We start from the raw sequence: 8,704 nt of genomic DNA, 5'->3' as shown, positions 1-8,704 counted from the left end.
TGCTCCCGTCCTTGGGGACTCTGCTACAGCCAGGCCCTGCCACTTAAGGAGACTCAGCTGGTGGATCGGCAGCTGTTTTTCTTGCACAGCACATTTAACTTAACAAGATTTGGGACTAACTCTATATCTTTTCCTTTCTCCACCCAAATGAAATCATTTCCTTTTACCATCCTGCAACTAGTTCTTACGGAAGAGAAGAGTTAGGGTTATAAAAGAGACAGAGAGGGAAGGACAAGGAAGAAACAGCCCCCTTATAAGCATGCGAGGGTTTCATATGTGAGCTTGAAAGAAAGCTCACACTTGCAGAAGGACAATGGTGCCTAAAGGCCTGAACTTGCCATGTTTGTGAGGATCACCGTTCCCATCTTTGCTGGGCCAGACCCTGGAAATGAACCATGTCATTCCTTGAAAGGAATCTTTGTTTCCTTGTTAATTAGCTATATTTTGCTTTTGCTTTTTAAAGATTGTTCAGGCTTTACAATATCAAAATCTTGTTGGGAGTTAATGTGCAATTTTCAAAGTCATGTTAAATCATGCAATGAAAAAAGAAAATACTCCCTAATCCTCATAACCTTGCAAAATGAAAAATGGCAAGGTTTGCCTTTTTTCCACAGCACATGAAATTTGAAAAATAGCGTGAAGACTGCATCTAAACCCTCTCTCTGCCCTAAAATGGCATAGCAATCTAAAGAATGAGTATATGCACTAACATATGTTGTCAGCTGTCTTAATAAGAGGGTGTTTCTATAATATGATGTTATTTCTTCAAGCTGCGTTCAATATTCTTGGCTGCCAGATGACAAGAGGGGAAAAAATAAGACACTTTTAGGGCAGAGGACAAAGACTCAAGGACTGGAGTGGGGGGAGGGGAGGAAAGGAGGAAAAAGTCTGAAATTTGCTGCTCCTCTGCCTGTCCTATTTAATTGTTGAGATGGGTGGGAAAGAAGCACATAATGTAGGAGTTTGGGGAAGACCAGTTGCCTCAATGTTGGCAGTGACTTGGAGGACATTTTTATTTATTTTCATATTGAATGCTCCTTTAACCAAAGAGGCAAAGTTGGGTAAACATGTACTCAAGGCAGGAGAGAAAGACCCTTCTACTCTTGGGCTGTCCTCAGGGAAGTACCAGGCCTGCTGACATTCTAAGGGCTGGCCTCTCTCAGAGTTACTTTCTGAAGAGAGCAGTCACAAATGGAAGGACATCGTAAGCCTCTTTAATGTTGTATTCAAGCTCTGGCCTCTCCCAGCACACACGCACCCACACACACACCCCTCCCTAGCCTCAATTCTGGTTAAGAGAGAGTTGTTTTTAGTTTTGTTACATAAAGTGGCAAAGCTGAGTAGCTTGAGGAGCTGGCCAGTGGGGCCTTTATGATGTCCCCTTCCATTACAGAGTTTTGAGCCTTCAAAGGATTTGCAAACTACTGACAATGAAAAAAGATAATTGGTTGAGAATATAAATTCTTAACCATGCTTACTACATGTTTTTATTTCTTTGGTTTGGTCTTCATCCATGTCAACAGGGTTTATATGGTAAGTCAATTGAAGGTAGGCACAGTGCTGACATGCCCTAGATTTTCTAAGATGGCCCTGATTTCAGATGTTCCACTCTGTGGGCTCTTGAAATACCCTCAAATTTATCAGAAGATCTGCCCCATAGCTAGTCTGTCTATGTGGCAGACTAGGTTCTTAATTAAAAGTTTGTTGTGATGGCAGTGGCTAGTCCTGATTCATAGCTGGTCAGTGGTGACAGCCAGGCCAGAGTCTTCTGATGCAGAATTGCTCCCACGAGTTGACACTGTGGTTTTATTGTTCTCAGAGGTCCAGAGGAAGGAGAACACTCCCTCCATAGCATCCGGGATAAATTTTTTTTTAAATTGTGAGAGTGAACAATTTTGCTTGATAAAGTGAAATTTACTCCAGTGTTGGCAGTGACAGTATGAATGTCTTTTTTAAGGAAATGATCTGCAGCTCATAAATTTTGCCAAAACTTGAATAAAACTAAAATATCCCTAAGTGAACTTAAAATCATTCTGGAACAGCAAACCTCCCCAGTGAGATGAAACTTGCTTTTTTTTTTTAAGCTAATCTTTGAAATGAAATTTTACTTTTCCTTTTCAGTTTCCATGATAACTTTTTCAACAGTTCAGTTGAAGAATTCATCACCTTTTGGTTCCAATGGACTACTGTAGCAGTTTTAGCAATTTAAAGTGCTTCAGTTGGGATCTTATGTTTTAATCCCCATCACTCTCTCCAAACACACACACTGCTGGGAGGGCAGCTTCTCTGAGTCACTGACTCAGGCAGCAGAATGACAACTGCTGTAGACGCTCAGCAACACAGCTGACATGTATTTGAAAAGTGAAGTGTTAGTGTCATTTAGAGAGCAGAGCAATATCCTCCATCAGAGATGAACACTTGGATTAAGAGAGAGTACTTAGTTCCCATAACATTTAGGGTCTGAAATAAGTGCTCGAAGCAGATCTCTTGACCCTGAAGTTGAGGTCAGCTACTCTTGGGCAGGGTCATAAACTTAAAAAAATGCTGTTAATAGAGTTTAATGAGGTGAAGGCTATTTCCAATTGAATCTTCAAAAGCCCTTCAAGCTGCAATTGCCAATTACTCTTTGCTTAAGAAAAATGACTTCACCCATTCATAGCCACTGATTCTTATTTATTGATATTACTTTATTAGAGACATTAAAGTAACATGATTAAAACATTTGAATATTAGATGTCTATGTTTATTCCTTTTCCTTCCTGCTCTAGCCATACCAAAGATCTTAAAATTGTCTGAACAAGCCATGTTATTCTATTGTTAGCCTTTAAACATGTTTTCTCTTTCAGAAAAACTGTATCCTCTCCTTTGCCTCTCTTTGCCTGGCTAATTCCTACTCATCCTTCAAGTTTCAAGCTACATCTACTATAACTGGTTGGGGTGCCACTCCTGTGAGCTCCCTAAACCCCTGTGCTTACCCACCCTGGTACTTGTCGCATTTTTTACTTGTCTGCCAGGACTTTCCATCACTGTACCATAAGTTATTCTCTCCAGTGCCTTCTACACATTAGGTCCTCAATTAATATTTTTTGGATGAATGAATAAATGAAGAATAGAGTAATAAAAAATAAGTAAATCACTTTGCGATTAGTGGAAATAGTGTCTTTCAACTATTATTGTGCATCAGGATCACTTAGAATGCTTGATAAAAATGTACATTCTCAGGTTCTAACTGCAGGAATTTTGCATGAAACACAGTGATAACTGTGGCAAGCTACAAATAATTTGTTACTACCAGAGCATAAAATGTAGACAGAAAATGGAGGTTATTAGGGCTGGAGGTAAGGTGGGGAGAAAGATTTGAGGAGCCAGTCGATGAGCTTGGGTTTTATCTGCAGCACAGCTTATGGGGGAGTCAGCAAAAAGAGCTTTATGATTAGACTTCTGGTGTCTGTGTAGAAATTAGATTCAACATTGGTTCTCAACCTTGGTTGCATATTATAATTATCGGGATAATTTTAACAAATAAGTAATGACGCCTGGGTCTACCCTGAGAGATTCAAATTTAATTGGTCTGAGGTATAGCTTGGGCTTGGAGTTGGTTTTAAATCTCCTCAGGTGATTCTAACAAAGTCAATACTGAAAACCACCAAAATAGAAGAGAAGAATTGTCCATACAATTTGGCAATCAATTAACTCTCATGTGACATCTCAAATTGTAGTTGTGTGTTGAGGAAAAGTAAATTTAAAACCAAAATGAGATATTACTACACACCTTCCAGAATGGGTAAAATGAAAAATAGTAGGAAACTAAATACTGGAGAGTGTGTGGAGCAGCCGGATCTCTCATATACCTGCTGGTGGGAATGTGTGGCAGTTTCTTCAAAGCTAACAATGCAACTACCGTACAGCCCAATATTGGTACTCCCGGGCATTCATCCCAGAGAAATGGAAACTTAGATTGACAAAAACATGTATACATGAATGTTCATAGCAGTTTTAATTGTAATAGCCCTAAATTGGGAACAACCTAAATGTCCTCTAATGGGTGAATAGTTAAACAGACACTGGTATGTCCATATCATGGAATACCACTCAGCCATAAAAAAAGAACAAACTATTGACAAATGGAACAACTTAGATGGACCTCAGGGGCATTATGCTTAGTGAAAAAATCCAATCTCAAAAGGTTACATACTATATGATTCTACTTACATAACATTCTTAGAATGGCAAAGCAGTAGAAATGGAGAACAGATTAGTGATTGTGATTGGGGGTGGGTGAGATTACAAAGTGGTAAACTGAAGGGGTCCCTTTGGCGTGAGGGAATAGTTCTGTGTCCTGATTGTGGTGGTGGTTACACAAATCTATACAGGAGATTAAATCGCATAGAACTACATGCTATTATAAGCACACACACGTACACATACAGTTGAGTGGCAGGCAAAAACTGGAGAAAACCAAATAAAGTCTGTAGTCTAGTTATCAGTATGGTACCAGTGTCAGTTCCCTGATTTTGATATTATACAACAGTCAAATAAAATGGCACCATAGAAGCTGGGTAAAGGATTCATGGGATTCTGTGTATCATTTTTGCAACTTCTTGTGTGTCTACCATTATTTATTAATTATACTTATTTATTTGTTTACTTTATTAACATATTTAATTTATTTCACATGTATATTTTTGTCTCCCCACCATTTCCATTTGTCTGACCACCACTATTACTATGCCCTATGATAACATTCTATACATACTTAAAACCAAGCAAAGGGTGGAGTTTCATCTTTAAAAACTAAACAGGCATTTTGGACAACACATTCTTAGCAATGGAACCTGGACAACATGTATCAGAAATGGTAGGGAAAGTTCTCATTCTGCATTGTAAAAAGGACTGCCAGATGACAACTGTTACAGAAATGAAAAAGATGGAAAATTTTAACAAACCATTTAAACTATTTTCTTAAAGAGACTTCCTCCACTTCCACTGCAGAGATCTTGAATAGACTCCTGGTCAGTCATCTGGAAAGAATTCTTCACATAACTGATGAACTTGGCTTCCACTTTGGGAAGAGAACAATCTTTTTCTATACTTGTTTGCATTTTTGCTTTAATGTCTTCTATAGAACTAGGTTCTTTTGGTGTTTTAGGAGTTCTTTCCTATTTTTTTTAAGGATTCTTGACCTTTGATCTCGGTGTTGAAGGTTTCAAGTTTTTTCCATTCTGGTTTGATTTTTATGCATTTTTGGCTGGAGCATTTTCTATAGATTTCATTACTGGAGCTTTTTTCTTTAGCTTCCTCATTACCAAAATCAACATCATCATCTTCTTCTTCATCAGCAGCAAGTTTTACTTTTTTTTCTGTGGAAACTTGCTATCACTTACAGGGGCAGAAAGGGTTTCCAGATGTACTTAAGAGTTTCGCATCCTCCTCCTCTTCATCTTCTGAATCTGTATCTTCCTCCACAGCTACTAAGTGTGTGCACTAAGATGCACAGGCCCTGAACAACACTTCAACTGTAAGATCACAGGTGGTGTAATTTCAAAGCTCTCACGGGAAACTGTTGGCTATACAGACATTTTCAAAGTTGCCAGTGTTACTTTCACTGGACTGCCTTCATAATTCACTGCCTCTGCTTCAACAGTATGCAATTCATCCTTTGCACCAGCCCCTAAACTGACTGTTCTTAAAGATAACTGGTGCTCATTTTCATTATTATCTACTTTAAAGTGATAATCTTTGTCAGCCTTTAGTTGACAACCAAAACGATAGCTCTGGGACCTCAGGGTCCATGCCCACGTCCATTGAGTTTTCCATGAGGTCGGTGGCGCATGTTTAGGTGGGAGAGGAGGTGGACAGAGATAAACAACTACTGTCTGGAGAATAGCCATTATTTTAAAAAATTATAGTCATGTATTGTTATTCATTATTTGTATTATTTAAAATTTCATGCATTTATATTTAATTCCTTAGCTAGATTAGAGATTTAAGTATAGTGACAGTGTGTTATAATTGTCCTAATTCAAGTCAGTATAAATCAATTCAATGAAGTTAAATTGAATTAATTTCAATAAATATTTAAGGGCCTATTAGACACAAAATTAGTGAGGTTTATTCTTCTCACCCTTAATATTATATTGACCCTCCAGTATAGCACAGTAATGTGGACACAGCAAGATCTCAAAAAATAGTATCATTTGACTGGCCATATTAATTTTTATAGCGACGTGTCCTTCTGTTATTTACATAAATGCTGCATTTTCTTTACTCTCTTTTCTTTCTCTGAAAAGATGAAACATATCTGTAAGGAAAATATGTTTCCAAATTAATTTCTGCTATTTAGATTTTTAAGCCACAAGAACTTAGGAAAACATTGATATGCCTCATACATTTATATCAGGTTTTAAGTTGCAGGTATGTTTTAGTATATTATTTTACAGCAGAAGACTAATATATATTTCTATTCTTACCTTGAAATCAGGACAAAAACAGCTTAGGCTACCAAATGAAATTCTTGGTCTTTTTTTTTTTTATATATATAATCACCAAGCTTAAATTTGTGGGACAGAGGGTGATTTTCTCCATGTTTTCTACCTGGTTCAACATTCCCAGACAGCTATCACAAGCCAAATATCATTTCAGTAAATGAGAAATTCTTGTTTTCGGTACTGATTGGCTTTATTACACATGAAGGTTAATTGGGAGACTTCTCAAGCTTATCTGGGTAATGAGGAACAGTTGCAGTAGATCGCATTCCCCCCCCCCCCCCCCCCCCCCCCGCCGACCACCCAGCTCCTACATCATTTTGACTGAGCAATACCCAAACAAAGCCTTGTGCAACTGTGCAACTGGGGCGTCATTTAACTGCACTGCAAACCCTGGCTGCGCTTGAACCCAGTGAGCAGCTTCACAGGAAGCCAGAGGGAAACAAAAAGCCCCAGAGGAAATGTTCAATTAGCAGTGGTGCCACCCTCCACGCCCCCGGACCACTGCAGCTCTAGGATTTGACTCATGGAGTTCCAATGTATTGTGCTTAATTAGATCTCTATCCCACATCAATAAGTGGTACTACCCACAGCAGAAATGTGCTTGCCTGATACAGAGGCACTAAATGGCAGATTTTTGTATCCCCAACAGAAAAATATCATTGCTAATTAAGTAGCAAAGAGAAAGGATGCCTCTAACTGCCTTGAAGAGCTTATAAAGCGCTTTACCTGTCTTATAACATCTTTAATAACAACAGCTAAGATGTTTGAGCACTTACTATGGGCTAAGCATTGTACTGTTTCACGTGTATCATCTCAGTTAATCCTCTCCATAAACCTAGGATAGATCTACTAGGCATATGTTAGAGATGATGCCTAGAGCTCTTACAAAGCTTGTCTAGGGTCACAAAGCCAATAGGTGTTTGAGACTGGACCCAAGTCCAGGTGCATCCTTCCTGAGAGATTCACTCTTACCCTAATGGATAGGTTAACAGAGAATGCTGTACAAAGAACTCATTGAGAGAAGGTTACTTCGTGGAGTAGTTATTAAGGCAGCAGATATTTTTCCAGTTCGTTTACCAATTGGCCAGGTCACCAAGTGGATAACCAGTTCTCTCTTTCTCTGGTTATCTATATGCATGTTTGGGATGACCTGCTTTTTACTGTGTGGTATTGTGATGCTGCAATGTTTGTTAGGGAGTTAAAGTTTTCAGGTAAAAACAATTTGCTTAGTAATAAAGGAAGAGTTTGTCAGTAATGCTTTGGATGGTAGATAGATGTGTGCCATTGGCACCCCTCTTGCTAGCTTCTCCTCATCCAAGTCTCCTCTTCCCACGACCACCTCTTTCTTCTACTCAGTCTTGTCCTGTCATGATCTTCATTTGGGGCTTTAAGGGGCTTAGTTAACAGTCTTTTATTCCACTGATTCCTTTTACCACTCTTTTCAGTTCATGACAGCAAGGAAGTGGAGTAATAGCTTAAGAGGGCAGGTTTAAAATCAGACAGATCCAGGTTCAAATGCCAGTATCGGCACTTGCTGACACTTAAAACACACATTTTGGTCACGGAAACACACATTTTGGTCAAGGCACTGAATTTCCCTGAGCCTCAGTTTCCTCATCTGTGAAATGTGAGTAACAAGGACACAACCTCTTTGGATTGTTGTGAGATTGATTTAAAGCCTTATTCCTGGCACGGTGGAAGTGCTCAAGTATCACTCATGAATAACTGTCAACAACAACAATAAAAACAGCAACAATTCAGCCCCACTCGTTTCCAATTCATTGTACCTGCTCTTCCCTGAATTTGGAATTTCTTTCTTCTTCACTAATCTCTGAGCTTCCTTAGGCTCCACATACTTTTTAGCAACCATGAAGACCATGTGTATGTAGTTCTGTGCAATTGCAAAACTTACATTGCTCTGTATTCTAGTTGCCAAGTACTGTAATAACCATTAAAAAATATTTTCCCGATATATTATTTTGCACCTGTGTAAACCTAAGCAGCTGTGCTCAGCTATGTATAAATATTTGCTTATGTGCTTCTGTTACATTTATTTATGTGATTCTGTCTACAGCCAGTTGCTCTGTAAATGATAAACTCCTCAGGGCCAAGGACCTCACTCTCTACTTCTGCAACAGAACCGAGGATCCGGGTATCCTTCCAAGAATAGATTTCAGGAAGGCTGAAACTTGAACATATAGTACTACTTTAATAAG

The 8,704-nt window shown here is 38.8% G+C and overlaps 1 pseudogene; it reads right to left on the bottom strand.

Annotated features, from left to right (window-relative positions):
* Positions 1–4,962: 4,962 nt before the first annotated feature.
* Positions 4,963–5,817, bottom strand: LOC125960692 (nucleophosmin-like; annotated as a pseudogene).
* Positions 5,818–8,704: the final 2,887 nt, after the last annotated feature.

The sequence above is a fragment of the Orcinus orca genome, chromosome 12, assembly GCF_937001465.1.
Source record: "Orcinus orca chromosome 12, mOrcOrc1.1, whole genome shotgun sequence".
In the NCBI taxonomy this organism is placed as follows: domain Eukaryota; kingdom Metazoa; phylum Chordata; class Mammalia; order Artiodactyla; family Delphinidae; genus Orcinus; species Orcinus orca.
This window is presented reverse-complemented; position numbering and strand designations above follow the sequence as displayed.